At 40.2% G+C, this 22,150-nt stretch overlaps 1 protein-coding gene and 1 long non-coding RNA gene across 3 annotated transcripts in view; one reads left to right on the forward strand and one right to left on the reverse strand.

The window, feature by feature from the left end:
• PRKG1 (protein kinase cGMP-dependent 1) overlaps window positions 1-22,150 on the reverse strand; it is an 895,613-nt gene that overhangs the window by 272,181 nt on the left and 601,282 nt on the right. The window lies entirely within an intron of this gene.
• Window positions 915-20,443, forward strand: LOC117879768. Its single transcript, XR_004646383.1, has 3 exons — window positions 915-985; window positions 17,279-17,388; window positions 18,625-20,443. It is a non-coding gene; the product is annotated as an uncharacterized LOC117879768 (long non-coding RNA).

Consider the following 22,150-nt stretch of genomic DNA (forward strand, 5'->3'; position numbering starts at 1 on the left):
CAGTGCTGCCATTGGCATGCTACCCATGTCTGAACTCTTCCACGTGTTGACAAACAGTTCAGGAGTTAATGATGAAATTGTAGACATTAAATCACACTGAACTATCGAATAGAAATTCTGTAGCTGATGCTGTTTAGGAAGGTTGATCCTCAGCTATACTCAACCTCTCTGGATGGACACCACCTCCCAAATGCTATGGAGCCTCAGTAATGCAGTGTTTTGGGGCACTTGAGGGATGGGAGGGAATTAAAGATAGGTGGGAAATGATTTTCCCATGTGGTGAAAATGTTTGTGATTTTGAAAATTTTTCCGGTTCTGCATCAGGACAAAACTGAGATCTTTTGAAGTTTTTCATCAAAAATGAGAGAGACAAAAACCAGCCCCCACAATCCAAAATAGCCAGTGCTATGGTAGTTAGGACACTCAGCTGGGATGTGGGAGACCCAGGTTCAAATCACCGCTTTGTGTAAGTCAGACCAAGGACTTGAACTGGATCACCCTTATTCCAGCTGAGAATTCTAATACCAGGCTACTCAGTGGCATGGACCTGAGAACCATTCAATTAAAGTTTTGTTAAATCTGGCACATTCCTGCAAAAAGTTTCGGTTTAATCAAAACAGCATTTTCTGACAAAAAACCTGTTTTGCTGAAAACATCCTGACCAGATCTAGTGTGAATACTGCTGCTTTGGCTGCACTCCCCCAGTCCTTTTGTGTACAAGGTCAACTTGGCCAGTATCTATGCTACTCTAATCTCTTCTATGCCTTAAAGTTGTGGGTATATTATGGTCCTGTCAACACATCAAAGTCACTTCACTTCATTTCATTAAATCAGCACTGACTGAGGCACTCAGGAAGTCCACTGAAATGTGGTGCCAGGGACACTGGCCAGGAAAGGAGCAGCTTAGATGCACCAGAGTCCTGCTGCTAAGAGAACCATGGATGGCTTGTGATTGTGAGGCAGTGCAGAGACGTGCTGCCTCCACGTAAGTAGCAGCTTTACATCTATTTCAGTGGATACCCTTAGTTTAGGGGAAACAGTAGGAAGTCTCTCCAACTCTCTTCTACCTTTTTTTCTTTTCTATATAATTGGCCTGATCCCATATTGCAGTGGTTCTCAAACCTTTCACACAACAAGCCTCTGAGTGTGACCCCCCCCCCTTATATTTTATATTTAACACCATTATAAATGCTGGAGATGAAGTGGAGTTTGGGGTGGAGGCTGACAGCTCACGACCCCCCAGGTAATAACCTCGCGATCCCCTGAGGAGTCACGACCTCCAGTTTGAGAACCCCTGCCATATGGTTTATATTCCTGTAGAATACATTTCATCCCTTCCACTGAGTTAAAGAAAGTAGAAGAACAATTTGCTTCTCTACTGCCTGTAATTACAATATTTTTTTATCCTGCCAGCATAATCCTTACTCCTTAGGTGTCTAACATATTCAGTGGACAGTATGCCTCCATTGTGTTACATTATATTTCCAGTATAAGGCGTTCAAAGCAACAACAACAAAGAAAAAGATTATGTCATAGTTTCTATTAAAGAAATAATTGGATAAGCTTAGGGTATTCAAAATAAAGTTTGTAAATTCAATTTCTTTGAAAACACAATGTAAATACAGCTACAAAACATTATAAATAAATAAAAAGCAAAGAAATTGTTAACTGGAAAAATATATGTAGGAATGCCTGAAATGCAATTTAAATTATGAAATGAAACTCTCCATTCATCTAGCATCAATCACTTTTCCAAATATTTACTTATTCATTGCTTTCAACATGGATAATTTATTTAAAGGACACGAAGAACATCAGATCTCACTTGGGTGCATTGCATCGATTTTGCCTAGACCAAGTCTGCCATCCCCCCCTTGAAAGGAAAAGATGTATAATTCTAAATTCTACCCAGTGCATGTTATTTTTTCCCATTACCTCACTGACGTCAACAACACAGATCTTACATTGTTTTTATTACACAGTTCTGATATTAACACATCAAAACCAAGCAATTGAGAACTAGATATAACTGTCTATGACAATTATTAGAGAAGCTTTTAAATCAAGCAATTCTATTTAGAGTTAATGGATTATTAGTCTACAGATTACAAAACACAAGTGTATTTCATAAATACCTCTCAGCATATGCAACTACTATTTCAATCAATTTCTTTCTGGCTGAGCAGACTAAGAGAAGACTCTTTGATGTCCATTTATATTGCTTTTCCTTGGCTGAACCTGTAAAGCTTTTCCCCTTTTTTTGTTTGTTTGTTTTTGTTTCCAATGAGTGGTACAACCTAATTTGAGAGTTCTGGAATTTTTAATAGGTATTTCTTCAGTATGAATCAAGAAGGCTGATATTTACATAGGGAGACAATAAACATAGTAGGTAGCAGTTTAAAAAAAAACAAACCTCCTGTTGCAGATAGGATGTAAGCAGAATGCAAACCTGATTCTGAAATTAGCCTCCAAGTGCTTCAATGAAGCATACATTACATGGGCACTGATTTACAAAGTAAGTAATTACATTGACTTTCAACACTGAATTTCTGGCTTTGCATGGGTGCTTAGTGTTCTAATTTCTAAATATCCCTCCAGGGCTATACACCAGGCTTTTTTATATACTGGTATATAATTTGGGGGGAAAGGGGGAAGAGTCATATTATATACTATATACATGTACCATAGCAAGAATAGTGTTATGGTGCCTAAAACCCAGACAGCCATTCTGTCAGATATGACTATTACTACAATTTATATACATGGCATGGGAAAATGTGCTAAGACCCTTTTCAGAATTAAACAAACCAAAATCCCACAGTCCCTGCCCCAAAGAACATATTAGCTAATTGGGAAGATACAAGGTTTTTTTCTTATTCAGATTTACACAATAAAGTAATGCTTTTTTTGTTTCATCCCACTCTTCATCTTCCTGGATCTTGGGGTGAATTCTGAAATTCCTCTTTGGACAACAGTTTAAGGACATATTATGATTATGAGCTACTCTCAGCTTGTACCATGGAATACTGTTAAGTGTTGCATCTGCTTGTACCTGTTTATAGTGTAAGCTTTTTGGGGCAGGGATTCTATTAGTTGTTTGACACATTCTACTTACTGTAAAGGAGTGTGTACATTTATATTGCTATGTATATTAAACAGTAATATATAGAAGTGACTAATGTTAATGTCATGATAGATGGCATGTAATGCAAAATATTAACTTGTTTCATAACAAATTCTCATTATTATGGTAACAATATCTGAAAACAGCCATAGACTTAACACATTTCCTAATTATAGTGCTAAATAAATTGGGCTCACCTGTGCCTTTAAGCCACTGGCTTCTGGTATGGGCAGATTTCCAGGGGATATAATGCCTCAGGGAATCAAAATGTCTCCTGAAATTGCCAGACATGCAGGGAAAGCCCAGGTGAGGTTATATGCCTCAGGAGCCTTCTCTTTTCCTAATTCCTTTTGGGATGCTAGCATTACTAGACAGTAGCAGTTCTTACACACAGGGAGCAAAAAGACTGCAGTTATTGCTCTTACGGTCTTTCATTCTTGCACATACTGCGTGGGTGACAACAGCTAGGCTGAAGGTGGTGGAGGGTATGTCTGTTCCTTCCAAACCTCTGTGTGCACTCATCTTATGTTCTGAGAAAGGACTCTGATTTTTCAAGGGGTTTATTTACTCTAGTTTACAGAACTGCAAATGTTATGATCCTAAAAATTTTGCTGGCAAATGCTCAGACCTTTCAAATACCCTGCTAAATTATTTATCTCAGTAACCTATTCTGTCGCTCCATTCCTGTGCCAGTGTTACAAAAAGTATGTTTCCATTTGTTAATTTTAAATGTACTATATAAATTTTGAGTATCTCAGTTTTTATATTAAAAAAGGGAGTATCTTATTGATTTGTTCTATACCTCAGCCAATAAGTTCTTAGCCGTCTCTTTACTAGGCAAAATAATTTCATTCTTTGCAGTCACTTGTAATATGCAAAACCACTTAACCTTTAGCCATTTTCATTTCCTTTCACTGGGTATTTTAATCTCACCTAGATTTTTCTTGATACAACCATAATTCAACAGCACTCCAGATAAGACTGTGATGTAGCATTGTTTTTAATACAAAAAAAAAAGATAACATATAATTTTCTATACCTTCTTAAATGCAACCAAGCACCCTAATTGCTTTTTGAACTGCTGCTACACATTGTGTAGGCACATTCATGAAGCTATGAGAACTTCTTGATCTTTTTATGGAGAGAATTCTGCTGGCTAGGAGCTCATCATCATCAGTGAATATAAGGAGTTCAAATTATTTCCCCAATTTGCATTACCTAGTATTTTTCTAATCTAATACCTTGTATCACATGCTACCTGATCTCCCAGTTTCATTAAGTCCTTCTGAAGTTTTTTAACTATCCTCCTTAGTTTTTAGTAATTTATGTGATTTCTAGTTATTAGTAATATAAAGAAACTGATTTTCCAAATACAGTATTGTACTCAGTATGTAAGGCATACACAAAAGGCATGCACAGTGATGCAAAAGGGAGTGCACAGTGATTGAACTTTTTGACAACCCTCCATCCCCTCCATGCTAGTGTGCCCCAGAGGAGGTAATTTTTGGACATCCTGCCTTGCTGGCTGAGGTTAAGAATATAAGAATGGCCATACTGGGTCAAACCAATGGTCCATCAATCCAGTATCCTGTCTTCCAATGGTGGCCAGACCAGATGCTTCAGAGGGAGTGGACAAAATAGGGTAACTTATCGAGTGATCCACCCATAGCGTCCAGTCCCACCTTCTGACACTCAGAGGTTTAGGTGTCCCTAAGCACCTAAAGCAGTGATGGGCAACCTGCAGCCCATCAGGGTAATCCATTGGCGGGCTGCCAGACAGTTTGTTTACATTTGCATGGCTGCCCATAGCTCCCAGTGGCTGCGGTTCGCCAGCGGATTACCCAAACTGTCTGATGGCCCGCCAGCAGATTACCCTGTCGGGCCACGTGCGGCCCGCTGCCTGCCCACCACTTACCTAAAGCATGGGGTTGTGTCCCTGATTATCTTGGCTATTAGCCACCGATGGACGTATCCTCCATGAACTTATCAAATTCTTTTTTTAATGCAGTTATATTTCTGGGCTTCACAACATCCTCTGGCAACAAGTTCCACAGATTGACTGTGTGTTGTGTGATGAAGTACTTCCCTATGTTTGTTTCAAACCTGCTCAGCATTAATTTCATTGGGTGACCCCTGGTTCTTTTCTTACGTGAAACGGTAAATAACACTTCCTGATTAACTTTCTCCACACCATGATTTTATATACCTGTGCCATATCATCTCTCCTGCTATGGAAGGTGTTCCATTCCCCTAATCTTTTTTCTTGCCCTTCTCTGTTCTTTTTCCAATTCTAATATATATATTTTTGAGAAGGGGTAAATAGACTGCATGTAGTATTCAAGGGGTGGGTATTCCATGGATTTTTATAGCGACATTATGATGATTATCTATCCCTTTCCTAATGGTTCATAACATTTTGTCAGTTATTTTTGACTGCTGCTGCACACTGAGCAGATATTTTCTGAGAATTATCCATAGTAACACCACAATCTCTTTCTTGAGTGGTAACAGCTAATTTAGACCCCATCATTTTGTAGACATAGTTGGGATTATGTTTTCCAATGTTCATTACTTTGCATTTATCAAAGTTTCTGTGGTATGGTATCAGACATTTCATTTGGAGCTCTGTTTTTACACAGACTGCTTTCTGTTCTGTGTTATAGGTCTGTGCTTTATGTTTGTACTTAATGAGATAGTGAAGAATCCTGTGTTTAACAAATGGCAGAATCTGCACTTTGAAGTGTGTTACATTTGGTGAGCTAGCCAGGAACGTTCATAATCCAAAATGGAAAATGAATAGATTCATATGACCCCAAGGGTGTAATAAAGTCTCTAAGGACTGACTCTCAATGCTCATGAATCCCTGATGGTAGGCCTTGCCCTAATCTAGAACTGAGAACCATGACTTCCCACTCAAACCATCTAACACATCCTATATATGAGGAAGATGTTGATGATCTGGCACTGTCTTTTGATTCAGCTCTCAGTAGTCAATACAGAACTATAAACTATTATCCTTCTTCTGCACACAACCACTGAGAAGCAGGCAGAGCTGGACCTAATGACCTGTCCATGGTTCATAGGTTTTGCAAATAATAGAGGGCAAGGGACTGCTAGAAAACCCCTCTGTCAAGGTTGGGAGTCATGGAGCTGTGTATTTTAAACTCTTAACCTGGCCTATGTCCTGACCGTCCTTTGCTAAAGCCCATGACTCCAATTGTAGCATGCCTTTGGGGTGGCCTTCTGCTGGTTCTTAAGATGATCAAGGTTAACCAATGGTATCCAGCCACAGCTATTAAAAGAGTGTGAATTCCCAGCTGGCTGATTTAACCTGGTGTCATCATAACTAGGAACAGTGTCACATCAAAAGCTCTAAACTTTGACTGGTCCTGGTTCAGGGCTAGGGTGGTACTGACAGTGGAATTACTGATTGGATCATGTGTAGCCATCCCACCACTGTATGCTGGTGGAGTGTAATATCATGTTGGGCTGAAATGCTGACTTTACATGATGATCCCTGTGGAATTCTGAGTAGGGTCTCTAAGTTCTAACCCTTCTGGCCACTGACCCTGAATTCCTGGTTCAAAAATGGTTGGTACACCAGCAGAAAGCCAATTTGTTAGTCTGACATTTCAAATGCATCATGTGATAATGACCTCACATTTCCCTAATCAGACCATACTGAGGTCCCCAGACTTTGTGGCCTTTAGAAACTTACCAACACACAGAGGCACCAACTTTGTGATTTGACGGGGGATGCTCGATCCCCGCTCTTCCCCAGGCCCTGCCTCCACTCCACCCCTTCCCCCAAACACCCATCCCAGCCCCATATCTTCCAACCCCGTTCTGTTCCCTTTCCAGAGCACGCCCTGTCCCCGCTCCTCCTCCTCCCCACCAACACCTCCTGCATGCCATTGAAAAGCTGATCGTGGCAGGCAGGAGGCACTTGGAGAGAGTAGGAGGAGCTGATCCGCAGGGCTACCAGTGGGTGCTGAGTACCCACTAATGTTTTTCCGTGGGTGCTCCAGCCCCAGAGCACCCAAGGAGTCAGCACCTCAACACATTCATTTTTTTCCCTCCTGAATGTAGGGGAAAGCCCTTTGTTTATACTGACTGAGATCATAAAGCATCCTGTGTTTTTGAAAGACAGGATCCATGTTTTGAAGTTTGCTGCAAATGCTTATAATAGGAATACAACTGTCACTTGCTGGCTGAACATTAGAAAAGCGTTTCTTGAAAGCAAAGGACAAACACAAAGTTATAATCTAGATTTACAAATCTACTAGAAACAGGAAGATAAGACAATAGTTTTTGACCAGATATTCACCTGTGCAAAAAAGCCCAAAACATTTAGTAGGTTCTTTCTTCTCAAATTGAAGCTTTTGAAAAACTATTGACGCTTTTCAGAGTGCCCAAAGCACACTCTTGGTAGTAATTATATGTGAAGTCCAATTCTGCCCCCATTTTCATGGATGTAATTACCATTGACTTCAATGGGAGTTGTGCAGTGTATAAGAGAATCATGACATAAGGACTGATGAGATACAAAATGTCAAATCCCATGTACTTCTGTGTAGCCAGTCAAACACTGTTTGACTGTTTTCCTGATGAACATACAAAGTGTTACTGATTCAGGAAACCACAGGAGCATTTCCTTAAGTCCATCATTATTAGGACAAAACTTCAGCATGTGCTTTAACTTTAAGCAAGCATTGAAATCCCCTGGGGCACAGACTTGAATTTTGCCCTTAACAATATAACTGATAGAGTTCACCTTTGTCCTCCCCTTATATGGAGTACATATGAAGAGATTTTGCACATTTTTAGCACCATTTACGTATTCTATATTTGTGGGGGGTTGTCTTTTCCTGCACGGATCATTTCCCTTTTCCTATAGATGTGTATGTCTTCATTTATAACACCACCACCTATCTCTTATGCAGCACTTTTCATCAATAGATGTTAGAGCACTTTACAAAGTATGTTATTATCATTATCCCTATTTTACAGATGGGGAAACTGAGGCAGAGAGGATGAAGTGACTTATCCTATGTATCAGAGGGGTAGCCGTGTTAGTCTGAATCTGTAAAAAGCAACAGAGGGTCCTGTGGCACCTTTAAGACTAACAGAAGTATTGGGAGCATAAGCTTTCGTGGGTAAGAACCTCACTTCTTCAGATGCAAGTGAAGAAGTGCATCTGAAGAAGTGAGGTTCTTACCCACGAAAGCTTATGCTCCCAATACTTCTGTTAGTCTTAAAGGTGCCACAGGACCCTCTGTTGCTTTATCCTATGTAACCCAGCAGACGAGTCAGAGAGTCAGGAACAGAACCCAGAGGTCTCCTAAGGGCCAGATCTAGTGAGTTGTAAACTTGGATACACTGCATTTAGTTTGAGCCTTTACATTTGACTTAATTTTACACTCACTGTAAGATGTGAACCTCAAAATGTACAAATGCAATGTGGTTTAGTGGTCAGGGAACTAGACTAGCTATCTGAAGACCAGGGTCTATTCCTGACTCCTCGCTTGAACTGCTGTGTGACTTCAAGAAAACCACTTCACCTCTCTGCCAAGCCCTAGTGAGAATGATTGATCAGTAAACATTGGGGAAAATACCATCTGATCAGATTTAATTCTCAATGTCCTCTAACTCAAGTTAAAAGCCTTCAGGAACTTTGAGATTGTTCAGGATTGGAAATGTATATGCTCCATTATTCCCTGGTGCGGATGGACCATTCTTACTAAGATACATTGCTAGAAGTTCATATTTAAGCACATTGTTAAAAAGAGATTTATTAGTTGAAATCTTTAAAAATAGCTAAATACTTTTAGTTACACATTCTGGTGTCAGGCAGGTTCTATGGGGAAATAATTTGCATGACACCACTTTGCTGCTTCATAATTTAAGTCTTAGCTAACTATTTTCTAAAGGTTCCCACACTGCTAAGGAATTTTTATATATTCCTAACATAAAAATATAATAGCATCAAGATGCAGCTGATATCTTAAAGAAAAAACTGTCTAGAGCAGGAGGCTTCTTTACCAATCCAGAAACTTTTGAGCATGTGCATCAAACAAAAGCCACAACTGTGAAAAACAAAATCAACTCAATATTTTGATTGGCAATGAGAGTAAAGACAGACAAAAAAATATTTCACAGAACATGGGGACTATTTTCATACTTAGCGTGACACAATCATAAATAAAGCCAATGAAAGCAAAACCATTATTTTATTAAGTCTACTGTGGGAAGCTAATAATGTAATGAAATAAGTTAGCTTATCAAGACTATATTTAATACATAGCTCAAAGCAAGGTCAGTCATTGTAAGTGCTCTCTACAACAGTTTATTTTCTGCTAATTATATTTTTCTATTTTTAAATCAATACTTTCTACAACTTTACACCTCAGCTTGTTAAACCCTTTTAGAGCAAGCTCTTTATGTGTACTCTATCAGGCAAATTGTCAGGTCCCAAGACAATTGTAAATCATAAGTGAAAATGCATCTAAACAACTCTATCTAATCACATAAAAGGCTCTATACTTAACCTTTCTTGTACTTTGCTAATATAAAACTCAGAAATTAACAGGTAAGTATGTTCACTTTCCTCAAAGACTTTAATGAAAAATGCTTTACAAAACAGCATAAAGAGCAGCTTCCTTAACTCTACAGTCTACAGTAAAAAAAGCATGAACTTGTATTATTCAACATGTTTCATTCTGGAAAACGATGTTGCCCGTTTGAGTGCTATGTCATGTTACTAGTGCCATAGCATGCCAGTATAATGCTAATTACCCTAGTTCTCTGAATGAATGCAGCGTCTTCCTCATAGCTGTGAATGGCAGTATCAGTTTTTCCAGACAGCAGTACCTCAGAGCCAACTACCAGATCACAATAGATGGTGCTGGCTGCATTCCTTCACCTAAGTTATATTACTACTAGCTGTCCCCTCTCCTGCTGAGAAAGAGTCCAAAGGGAATTCCCAGGGTCTTCTATACTGAAGCACATTCCATTACTGTTTTATCTTTCTGACTTTTGAACTCTTTGATACTCCTTCTTCAATGGTCTTTGTATGAGTACATTAATGGATTCAGTCTACATCCAAGAATGTTTTATACTTTGTACAAAATATAGAAGATCAACACGTTATTGCTGTACTAAAAATCAAACACATAGAACATTCTTTGGACTCAGAAAGAAACAATGCCAGAGGCAAGGGCATTAACTCAAGTTCACTTTGGGGTCAGCTTCTCCCTCAAATGCTACGGTTTCATGGAAAAAAAACATGCACTTCTTCCATAACATTGAAGATAAATGCATGCACTTTCTAAATATGTATTTGAGATGGGGAAATGGAATTCATCCTCTTCCTGATTTGAGGGATGATAAAAGGGCACAGATAATGATCACACACATTTTAAGATATCAGTTCATGATTTCATATTAGAAAATGTTCCAAAAAGCTATATGTACAGTAGGGCAAGTTATATCAACCACCAAGCAGATCTACTTTACATTATACAGGTAATTATCCTAAAAGTTTACTAACAACTACTGGTCACCTCAACATTTTGGGTAAGCCCAGAAAATCCACGTCCAGGAAAACACAGGACAATAATTAGATCTGCCATTCACAACCATACTGACATCTCCAAAGACAATATTATCTATGAGAACTTTAACAGCAATGCAGACATCAGATCATAGCACTCTGAAGTGAAATGTTTTGATTTATGAGATGGAAAGAAACATTTAAGCCAAAATGTTTAGATGCTAAATCAATCACATTCATGGCTGACCATTTTATGTACTTCATGTTGACTGTCAACTTCCTCTGAAATCTCACTGATAATTACCATATCTGAATGACATTCCCTGATAACATTATGGTGAATTTTAATCTTATGTACAAGAGAGCTAGCAGTATCAAGCAAAAACCCATGTAGGAGAAATCTGGACTATATCTTTCTCTTCTGGATAATCAGTATTTCTCAGTAATTCAGTAATTTGTAGAAAAAGTCCAGAACAAGGCTGCCGCTTGCCATCTTTATGGCTTAACTCTTCTGCAGATAATCAGGCTAAAGTGTACTTTCAATTATATTAGATTCTGTTCTTTTGCCTACTATTACAGATCTAGCCAAGTGCCCAGTCTTGGCCTTTCAGACTGCTGTAAGGGGATCCAACCTCAGGATCCCATGTGCTTTAAGCCTCCAGAGTCTGAACAGAGTCCGTGCACTCTCCTTAGCTTGGAATGCCTAGGAAAACTCCCGGGGTGCACACTATCCATCTAGCACTCCTTCCTGAGACATGAAATCTCACAGCCCAAATGTCCAGCCTCTCAGATAAGTACTCTTCCTGTAGCTTAAACACACCCTCACCCAGAACTCAAGCTGTGTGCTTTTTCTGGGGTGTAATACAAAACACAGCAACTGCATAGGATTCTAAACCATGAGAAACACAGATATCTATACAGAAATAAACCCTGAACCAGAGGTGAAAGTAAGCCGGTCTGGTCCAATCCGGTGTACTGGTAAGAGCTGGTACACAGCCAACTGTACCGTCAGGGCTGCTGCTGAGAGGGGCCAAAAGGGGCCTGGCAATTTTAAAGGACTCAGGGCTCCTGGCAGTGGCTGGAGCCCCTGGTCCTATAAATTGTCGCCAGAGCCCTGGGGCTCCCAGACGCTGCTGCTGCTACCACTACCATGGGGCTCCAGCAGTGATTTAAAAGGCCCGGAGCTCCCGGCTGCCACTACTGTGCCAGTGGTTGGAGCGCTGTGCCTTTTAAATCGCTGCTAGAGCCCTGGGGTCGTGACGGCAGCCGGGACCCCCGGGGCCTCAGCAGCGATTTAAAGGGCCTGGAGCTCCCAGCCGCCACCGTTGCTACCACACAAGCAGCCGGAGCCCTTTTAAATCACTGCCAGAGGCTCGGGGTAGCAGTAGCGGTGGTGGTGGCTGGGAGCACCGGGCCCTTTAAATCGCCACCCAACACTGAAGGGCTGGCTGGGGGGAGTCTGGCCTCAGCCCTGCCCCTTCCGCCCGAGGCCTCAATCCTTCTGGTTGAACTGCCCCCGCCCCCCTTGCTCATGACCCCGGCCGCCCTGCGTACCAGTAAGTCTTAAGTTACTTTCACCCCTGCCCTGAACACAATTCCTCTCCTCACTTTCCTTTACCACTCTAGAAAATTCCTTGCTGGGATCTGAGTCATGTGGGGCCATCCAGCTTGTCTAATCAATCATGGAACCTCTCTCTCTCCTAGTCAGCTTGCTTTGAGCTTGGTTGGTCCTGCAGCTAAACTGGGTCTCCCCTGCTATGAAAGCCTGCCTGTATTTTCCCCTCTCATGCTCAAAGCTTCCTTTATGACTCGGAATCCCACAACTTTATATGTCCTGCCACCAATATCTGGTTCCTTTGTCCTGGTAATTTTGCCACTCTCCAAACTACAGCTGTCAGGGCTGGGCAGTGCGTGGCTGGTATGCCCTGGTCAGTTGTGATCAGGAAATGAGTAGCAGGGTCGGGAGTGAGCTGGGTCAGAATGCCAGGAAGGCAGGGTTGGGCACCAAGTTGCTGGCAGATAGCATGGTCAGAATCAAGCCAGATGTCAAGGACCATGATTCTTTAACCCTAGTCCGTAGGGCTTTTTGGAGCCAGTAAGTTACAATATGTCACCCACTGACCTGCAAACTGTTATCAGAATAGAAGCTGAACTCTGCCACCAGATCCCAGTCCTGGGTTCTCCCTGCTTAGGGCTGCTTCCCCTGCAACACCTGTTCTGGCTACTACCCTCTTGGTAACCTGCCCCTGCCTGCTTCCTGACACGTGACTCTCAGTTTTGCCTTCTTGCCTGCCTCACCTGATATTTGACCCATCCTGACTCCCTACCCCTGCTCCGACTAGTAGGTCAGAGCAACCACATTCCAGTTGTGACACTGGATCAGCGTACCAGGAAATTGGGGTCAGGCAACAAGTTGCAGGTAGCAGGTGAATTACAGCATTGGGGTCAAGCTGGCTCAGAATATTAGGAAGTTGGGTTTGGGCACCAGGTTATAGACAGCAACTGAATAGTAATGTTGAGAACTAACTAAGGTCAGATGACAGAGTGTAGAATCTACTGCAAGCAGGGTCTGGAGCAGAAGCAGGAAGTCAGTCTCTGTTATTGCTCAGACAGTTCCTCAGGCTGACTTCTTGGTTTAAATACTAGTATCAGCCAATCAGTAGGCTCTGAGAGGCTGCCACTCAGACCCTATTGAGCATGCTTCCTACCAAGCCTAGCTTCATGGGTCTTCCAGTAGAATCCCAATCTAAGCCTCCAGTGGCTATGTAGAAGCATCAGTGGCCCAGAATCCCCAGGGTCGCAGGTTCTTACGTAGCCCCCAACAGACCAGTTGGAAGCTACTGCTGAGCTTCTCCCAGCTCCAACCAACCTCCTTAGTGCACAGTTGTTAAGGTTATTGATTCTCCATTGGCTTTCGTCTTGGAGATGAGCGTTTACAGTCTTGTCAGCAGGGGTGGGTAGATATAGAGACATTCCATGCCACAGCAATTTTCATAAGAACAGTGTCACAATATCAAGCAGAATTTTATAAGTTGTACAGACAGATTCCCCAAATAGTCACACCTACCAAATCACCTATCACATAAGGCCTACCAAACTGTAGGCGGAATCATTTTCCATCCACATCAGCAAAAACGAACGAACAAACAAACAAAGACGAACACTGACAACAATGCTTACAGGACTTAATACTGGAACTTTATTGTACAACTATAGTACATTAAAATAGTCTTTGTTCTCAACCTATATACCTAAAAATGTGAAAAGTTTTTATTATTATTATACAACATAATATTTGTGTGATCATGGCAATAAAACATTGCTGCAGTATTTCACTAAACCCAGGTAAATACACCAAACACTAACTGCTCTTACTCCAAAGACTAAATCTCTAATGCAGAGTGCATTACATCTCTGACTGTAGCTCCAGCATCTTTATGTAATGTGGAGACCAGTATTACACACAATATTCCTTGCTGAAATGTTTAAAAGAATTGTCTAATTGCCTACTTACTAACAGATAACCAAATATAGCGCTTAACTGTAATGAGAGCAACAGTTCTGCATTTCGCCCTTAAACTTTAATACAGTTCAGCATACAGTACATCTACAATAAATCTGGTGGCTTTTGCATTACTCCCAGGTGCCTTTCAAAGAATTTGTGCTTATCTTCAGTCTCAATGTGTTTTTATTTTTAACATTATTATTTCTTTGCAATCAGCAACTATCTCCTTTAGATCTTCTATAAAGATTAAAAAATATCCTCTCGGAACAAAACTATCTAAATTGAATATGTTTGATTTCAATTTCCAGATGAAGTCACAATTAGTTACACTGTAGTCACAAGTTCTTAGTGGTTTTACTATTTTACGTTTGTTTGAAAGAAAGTAGATTGAGACATGAACTCATCCTTATAGAGTCTCCATTACAGAAGCCAAATTTTTCTGTGGCATAACATCATCTTAAGTGTTTTCTACTTATTAACAATTGTTAATAATTGAAGTAATCAGATCCTTTAATACCTTACTTATTCTTTCATGTTTAACTGAATTTTAGCAGAGGTTTATTAAATGGACGGGAACAAGAATGGCCCCTGAGGGACAAAGAACTCATCAATTATCATTTTTGCATTAGTATGTTTCCTCTCCAGGTGGGCTATTAGGAATTAATTTCTTCAAGTCTATTAATGGGCAAACTGAGCTGTATGATGATTGTGAATAATCTATGATGAGTGATGAAAAAAGGATAAACACTTCTGTATGCAAGCTCACAAAGAATAGCAATAGTTTACTCCTCCTCACCACAATTCCTCTCCCAAAAATGTTATACAGTTTCTGAGCAGAAAAGAGAAAAAGTGATCAAGTGGCTTCTATACAATCAATTTGAACACACTTAAATTATAGCTCTTTGTGTGCTTTCATTTGTGAATCCAGATATCCATTTACACACTGTAATTCATCATGCTCACACACAACTATATATATTACACTGTAGACACCAGCTGGGAAGTTACTCATTAATCCTCAGAAATGTAATTTAGATCACTATTTCCTTTGGTTTTCCTTTCCTATCTAAGTAAACTAGACTTTCATCTTGATTGCATTAACAACCTTTCATATTCACAGCTGGTGGCTAGTAGAGATTATAGATATCTTTAGTATCTCAATTATTTAGATATCAAATCACAAACTGACTCGAAAACTCCAAATTGTACAGAGTTATTCTAAGGAACCACTAAAAAGTCAATTGTGACAAAAATACTTAACACTATTAATATTAAAAAGGGGGAAGGAAGGCAAGCAAAAATAGGGAAGAAACAAGTTACAGAATATTTAGAATAAATCTTCTTTATCAAGTTAGCAGGACCTGATGAAATTCACCTAGAGTAGTTAAGGAACTAGCTGAAGGAATCTCTGAACTGTTAGTGGTTATCTCTGAGAACTGGAGGACAGGTGAGATCCAGATGACTGGGAAAAGGGCAAACATAATACCTATCTTTTAAAAGGGGAACAAAGAGGACTCAGGGAATTAGAGACCAGTCAGTCTAACTTTGATACCAGAAATTAGACTGGAACAAGTTATTATACAATCAGTTTGTAAGCACCTGGGGGCTTTGAGCAGGGGGTTGGACTAGATGACATCATGAGGTCTCTTCCAACCCTAATCTTCTATGATAATAAGGTTATCAGAAATAGCCAGCATGGATTTGTCAAGAACATTCATGAACCAAATTTCATTCTTTGACAGGGTTATTGGCCTAGTGGGTAAGAGGGAAACTGTAGATGTGATATATCTGGACTTTGGCAAAGCTTTTGACAAAATCCCACATGACATTCTCATAAAGAAACGAGGGAAATGAGGTTGCAATGAAATGACCATAGTAAGGTGGGTGCAAAACTGGTTGGAAGACTGTACTCAAAGAGCAGTTATCAATGGTTTGCTGTCAAACTGGGAGGATGTATCTAGGGCAGACATGCCAAACCCGTGGGGGAAAAAATGCAGAAATTGGGCTTGTTTTTGAATTAATTGGCTTGTGAGTTGCTTGTTGGCTAATTTTTGGCTTGTAGCTTGATGCTTTTTTTTGTTTGTTTTTGATCGGCTCCTGGCAAGTAGGGGCCAGGGGCAAGTAGGGGCAAGAAGGGGAGAGAGTTGGGGTGCATAGCGGGCCCACCATAGTCCCAGACTGCATGCTGGGGGGGGGAATCTAGTCACAAAGTGTTGGGGTTCTTAGGGATTGGCTTGTTTTGGCCTTGTTTTGAAATGGGATTAGCTTGATTTTTGGTTTATTGTGAAAGTCGGGGTGCTTGATTACCACATGAAAGTTGGCAGCTGTGAGCTAGGGTGGTCCCACAGGGGTCTGTCCTGGGTTTGGTACTATTCAATATTTTCATTAATGACTTGGATAATGGAGAGGAAATTATGCTTACAAAATTTGCGAATGATGGCAAGTTGGGATGGATTGCTGGCACTTTGGAGAACAGGATTAGAATTCAAATGAGCTTGACAAGGTGACGAATTGTTTGAAATCAACAAGTTGAAATTCAATAAAGGCAAGTGAAATACTACATTTAGGAAGGGAAAAAATGCATAATTACAAAATGGGGGCTAATTTACTAGGTGGCAGTACTGCTGAAAAGGATCTGGGGTTATAGTGGACCACAAACTGAATATGAAACAATACAGTAATGCACTTGTGAAAAGGCTAATATAATTCTGGGGTGTATTAACAGGAGTGTTGTATGTAAGACATGGAAGGAATTGTCCTGCTCTACATGGCACTGGTGAGGGCTCAACTGAAGTACTATGTCCAGCTCTGGGGGCCACACTTTAAGCAAGATGTAGACAAATTAGAGAAAAGTTTAGAAAATCTTTGAGAAAAGGTTGAAAAAACTGGACATATTTAGTCTTGAGAGTAGACAACTGAAAGGGGGACCTGATTACAGTCTTCAAATACGTTAAGGAGGGGTTCTCAAACCTCATTGCACCACGGCCCCCTGTTGACAACAAAAATTACTATACGACCCCAGGAGGAGGGACCAAAGCCTGAGCTCCTCCAAGCCCCACTTCCCCTCCTAATTCTCAACTCTTCTTTTTTTTCCCAGACCTTTCCTGATGCTGAGGACCAGCTGCTGTATCAAATTCTATTAGAGGAGCAAACACCATACCATATCTCCCTAAAGCATCTTGCATCTATCCACTCAATGTATAACAGGTCAATTAAAAAATTAATACAGATTTCTCTCTTATAATCTATATGAAGTTTCACATTCTCTCTGCAGTTTCCTCAAAAACACTTTGGTAATTTTGAAAAAGAAGTGATTTCCCGTGGTAACTGTAAACAGCTCCAAATCTCTGACAGAGCTCTCACACAAAGATATACTACAGTTTTAAGAATCTTATTGCGTCCTTTCAGTTGTAGTTCTGCAAATACAGTAGAAAGATAAAAAGTCAACAATTTTTTTCTCTTCCTACTGTGACTATTCCGGGGAGTTCTCCTTCTATGTTCACCCTTCTAGGGTGTAATTTTGAAATGTGAGATGGTTTTATGCGTCTGAAGTAAGCACAGTATTATTGAAAATGAGTCAGATCCACAAATTAGTGAAGATACAGACTTTAAGCTTTCCCTAAGGCAATGACAATCTCACCACTGCTGACAGGAGAAAATCCCCCAGCCTCCAGACAAAAAGATCATTCAAACTCCTTTGGTGTAGTAAACTCTAAAAAGAGAATGAGAATTATGTCAAACTACAAAAGGGAAATTAGAGAAGTGGGCTACTATTAATTACAATATTGATTCTTACCAGGTCTTCATAAAAATAATCTGTTTGATTTGAAACCTAATGTTGGATTGTACATCTAATGTAAAAAACCTTAGCACTTATGCATTAAGTCACCCACATCCCGCTTTCAACTGGATACTAAATAGTCACCATGGCAACAAAGCTGCTATGGCTTGACCTATTTTTGTTACTTGTGGTGGGCATCAAATGCAGTATTACTTCCCACTGTGGCATTTTGCTTGAATGGCTATGAAATCTTGAAAGGAAAGATCATGTTTTTAATTGCTCCAGTGTAAATAAATTCACTGTTTCAAATCAAAGTATCAGACTGAAAAATTGTGGCTACATTTAATAAAACAATTTTTAAAATTTTGTTTACATTTTAAAAACTCATTTAAATTTTGAATCACAATAACAAAAAACATAATACTTTGGCATCAATGGGAGTTGTGAATGCTCAAGACCTTGGAAAACCAAGCTTGCATACAGAACAACGATAATTTTTAGTGCAAGTATTAGCACAGACACTGTGTGTGACAAGCACGTTAAAAAAATAAAACAGACTCTATGCCTCATCTAAGTTAAAAGAGTTTATGATTTTTATTACATAGTTCCATGTAAGGAACCTTAACTAACTTTAATTCTTTAATTCCCAATCTATTTTTTAGGAATGAAGGAGAAGTCGATTAGTTGCTGTTAATGGTGGTGTGGAGACCAGAGAAGTTCCTCTCCTACTGTAGGATTTTGATATTCCACATAATTTTTATTAAGATCTTTAGTTTGTTTGGTTTCAGAGGCAAAGGATTTGATTTGTAAATTCTGGGATGAGGAAATCGCAGCACATGGGAAACTTTTCCAGATGTTCTCTAAAGATAGACATTTACTATTTCCAAGGAGGTGGCTTATTAGCAAGTTCTCCCTCTATTTCCAGTTATTATAACGATGAGATTCACATACTAGTGGAAAGGACTTAAAGAACTGATGATATCATAAAAGAGTGGAAACATTTAATTTATTTTTATCCCATTTATCTAGAGTATGTTTAGCAAGGGGAGTGCAATAACATTGTTGGTTTTTTTCTGCTTTAGACATGCAGATGGCATTGCCATTTGGAAAACGACAGATATAGCTTTGCTCAGGATCCACCTGTGATGGGGTACACAAACCCCACAGTGGAAAAGAAGGGAGCAACTCTGGGCCCAGAGGGTTCCACCCTGCAGCACGTGCAAAGCCTGCACAAGCTGCAGGCGGAACTTAAAAAGGGAAGCAGAGCAGCTCAGGAGGGAGGCAGTCGGTGGAAGGGGGCAGACCTGTGACCTTGGGAAGAACTCTTGCTGCCTGATGCCTGGAGATACTGATTCAACCAAGCTTGAAAAAGAGAGACTGGTGACACTTGAAGATGAGAAACCTAAATTTTGTGTTCAGTTCTTTACTTTACCCTGGGAGAAGAGGGGACACTGGTGGGAGTACCTTCAGGGAGGCAGTTGCACAGCACCCCAAAATACAGGGCTTAACTGCCTACCATTGGGCCACTGGTTCAGAGCCTGGTGAAGAGTGTGGGCCCAGGTGCAAGAGTCCAGACTCTAAGACCCCGATCCCGAAGAGAAGCCCTGAAGCCCTTGCTGATTTCTGAAGACTTACACATTTATGGAAAGGGGTGGACTTGAATGTGTGACCCAGCTGGAGGGCTGAGTTGCGAAAAGGACAGTGCTCCACACGGTGGAGCTATTGTGAAAAAGGATACACCTGAGACAACCTGGCATACCTCACCCTGACCAGTAGGGATCACTGCCACTGTGTACCTCCGACAGTATGTACCACCCTTCACACCACCCAAAGTTTATCCACTGGACTCCAAATATTATACCCTCTGTTCCTGAGCTGTGGGGTGCACAGCTGGGAGTGATTAACTGACTTTGCACATTTTATTTTGTTGGGTTATTTTAAGATTTTACAATTTAAAATAATGTTATTTTGTTCAGAAATAACAGAGCTATCCTATAAAACTGAGAACATAGAAGAGATATTACAACATAACCATAGGAAAATAACATTCATGCAGGTATATGGCAAAAAGAAGAAGAGAAGATCTCACAGACAAAAAGAGGTCCACATGTGTGAGAAGACCACACCTGTGTCACAATAATCCAGCTGCTCCAGTGCCTATTTTACTATCACTGCAAGACCAAAACAGAAGCAAATTATGCATTGATAATTGATATAGAATTTCTTGATTCAAAATTCATGACAAATAATTAATTTTTAAAAATCCAGAGTTAAATTAAAGCAGTTATCCATATCTATTGTTTCAATGGGTGAAGGTTGGTTTACTATACTATTTGGTACTGTTTAAGCATCTGTTTAGTTGTCTGACATAAGTAGCTTTTTGACATCAGCAAACATGAACAAAATCTGTCATCTGTTGCACTGGAATATTATTTTTGTGAGATGTTTATCAGAATTAATCAGAACAATATTAAATAAAGTTTGTACCAGAAAAACCAATAAAACTATAAATCTGTAGAATAGGCTCCTGACATGTGAAAAATATTCCTAGGCACAAGTCTTCTAACAAGCTACGGGCTTGAGTGTCATCAGAGTGGTTTGTACACATTCTGGCAAAGTTTAGTTATTTACTTCTTAAAATGGGGGAGGAAAAGAAAAATAGAGGAAAAATAAGCTAAATTCACCAGGATACACACTATACCTTTAAGCAGCCCCCAGGCTCCCATTTTACTTGGGAAAAAAAGTCATTCTGTGACATAGAATCTCTGTCAATAATTGATAATTAACATAGAACAGAATACTGTGAAAAGTATTCATGGCTTTTGAAAGTCCATGAGCAACATCTCTAAGAATAGACAAAGGAATGTGGAATGGATATCACTTAGCAGGATCAAGAGCTATTTGGCCAGAAAATAAAGATTTTAAAAACAGATGATCCAGCATCTCTAATAGACCTTCCCCAGCCTTCTCCTCTGGATGATCTCCTCAATGAGGGAATGCAAATATTTTCAGACATTTATTGTGAATATCTACCTTCAAAGGATGACTTAGGCATAACAAGAGATACAATCTTGAGGCCTGTCGGGTGTGGTAATACCACTGGATAAATAGCTGTTGCAAGAGATTCTCAGTGTTTCTGTTGCCACCATCCTGGTCCCAGCATATGAGAGAGACAAGGTAGGTGAGGTAATATCTTTTATTGGACCAACTTCTGGTCAGACTACCCCACTGAAATTTGAAGAATATTCTGATGTGAAGCTGCTTCTTTGTTTTAATAGGATTTTCTCCCTGTTTTTCATTTGGTTTTAACAAGACTGTATGATTCATGGATTAAAGCATGGATCATTTTATGCAGGCCACCCCAGAAGAGATCAAAGTCTTTGAACTCTACGGAGTAGCAGTAAAGGGAGTGTCTGCAGGGTTAACACCATGCAGATGTCTTTGTAAAAGGCATGGTCTCAAAAGGTGCACCCTGGGTGGATCTGTAGAACCACCTGTGGGCCAAGAAAGATATACAAGTTGGAGGTGGTGCCAGTGACACAACCCTTGTAAAATTCCAGCTCCCACTACTTCTCCATGGTCCTCCCTTCTCCCCCGGGGCTCACTTCTGTATACCTCTTTCCCATGGCTCTGACTTCTTCCACACTTTCAGTCCATGCTCCTTCCGCTGTTCCTTTTCTGCCTGTTTGTATATAGCACAGGCTCCTCACCCATTTTCAGCACTCTGTTTCAGGTGAGAGGTGGCTGCAGCAAATGAGGCTGGCTGCTTGCAAGGTATAGATGGGAAAGGCATTTGGCAGAGGATGGGAAAGGGAGCCACTTATCTGCCAGCACAGAAACTGCCATGCTCAGAACACAGCTGCACTACAACCACTTCCTTGCTACTAGTGTTGTGGGTCATTATTTTGGACTCACACCAGTGTAACTGAGCACAGAATTTGGCCTTGAGTGATTTCAAACAAGGATCAAAAAGAACTTGATAGAAAAAAAATCAGTTCTTACAATACCCTTCTGAAGAATGTTAGCAAATAGTATTAGTCACATTTTACACATAGAGAAGATGGCATTGTCAATGAGCACTGGCAATGCCAGAATGAAGTCTCCTCTATGCCAGTTTCTCTAACATTAATATTTATTGCCTACCTTAGAGGTGTGATGGGAGGATTAATTCACTGAACTGATATTAGT

This window comes from Trachemys scripta, chromosome 7, assembly GCF_013100865.1.
Source record: "Trachemys scripta elegans isolate TJP31775 chromosome 7, CAS_Tse_1.0, whole genome shotgun sequence".
In the NCBI taxonomy this organism is placed as follows: domain Eukaryota; kingdom Metazoa; phylum Chordata; order Testudines; family Emydidae; genus Trachemys; species Trachemys scripta.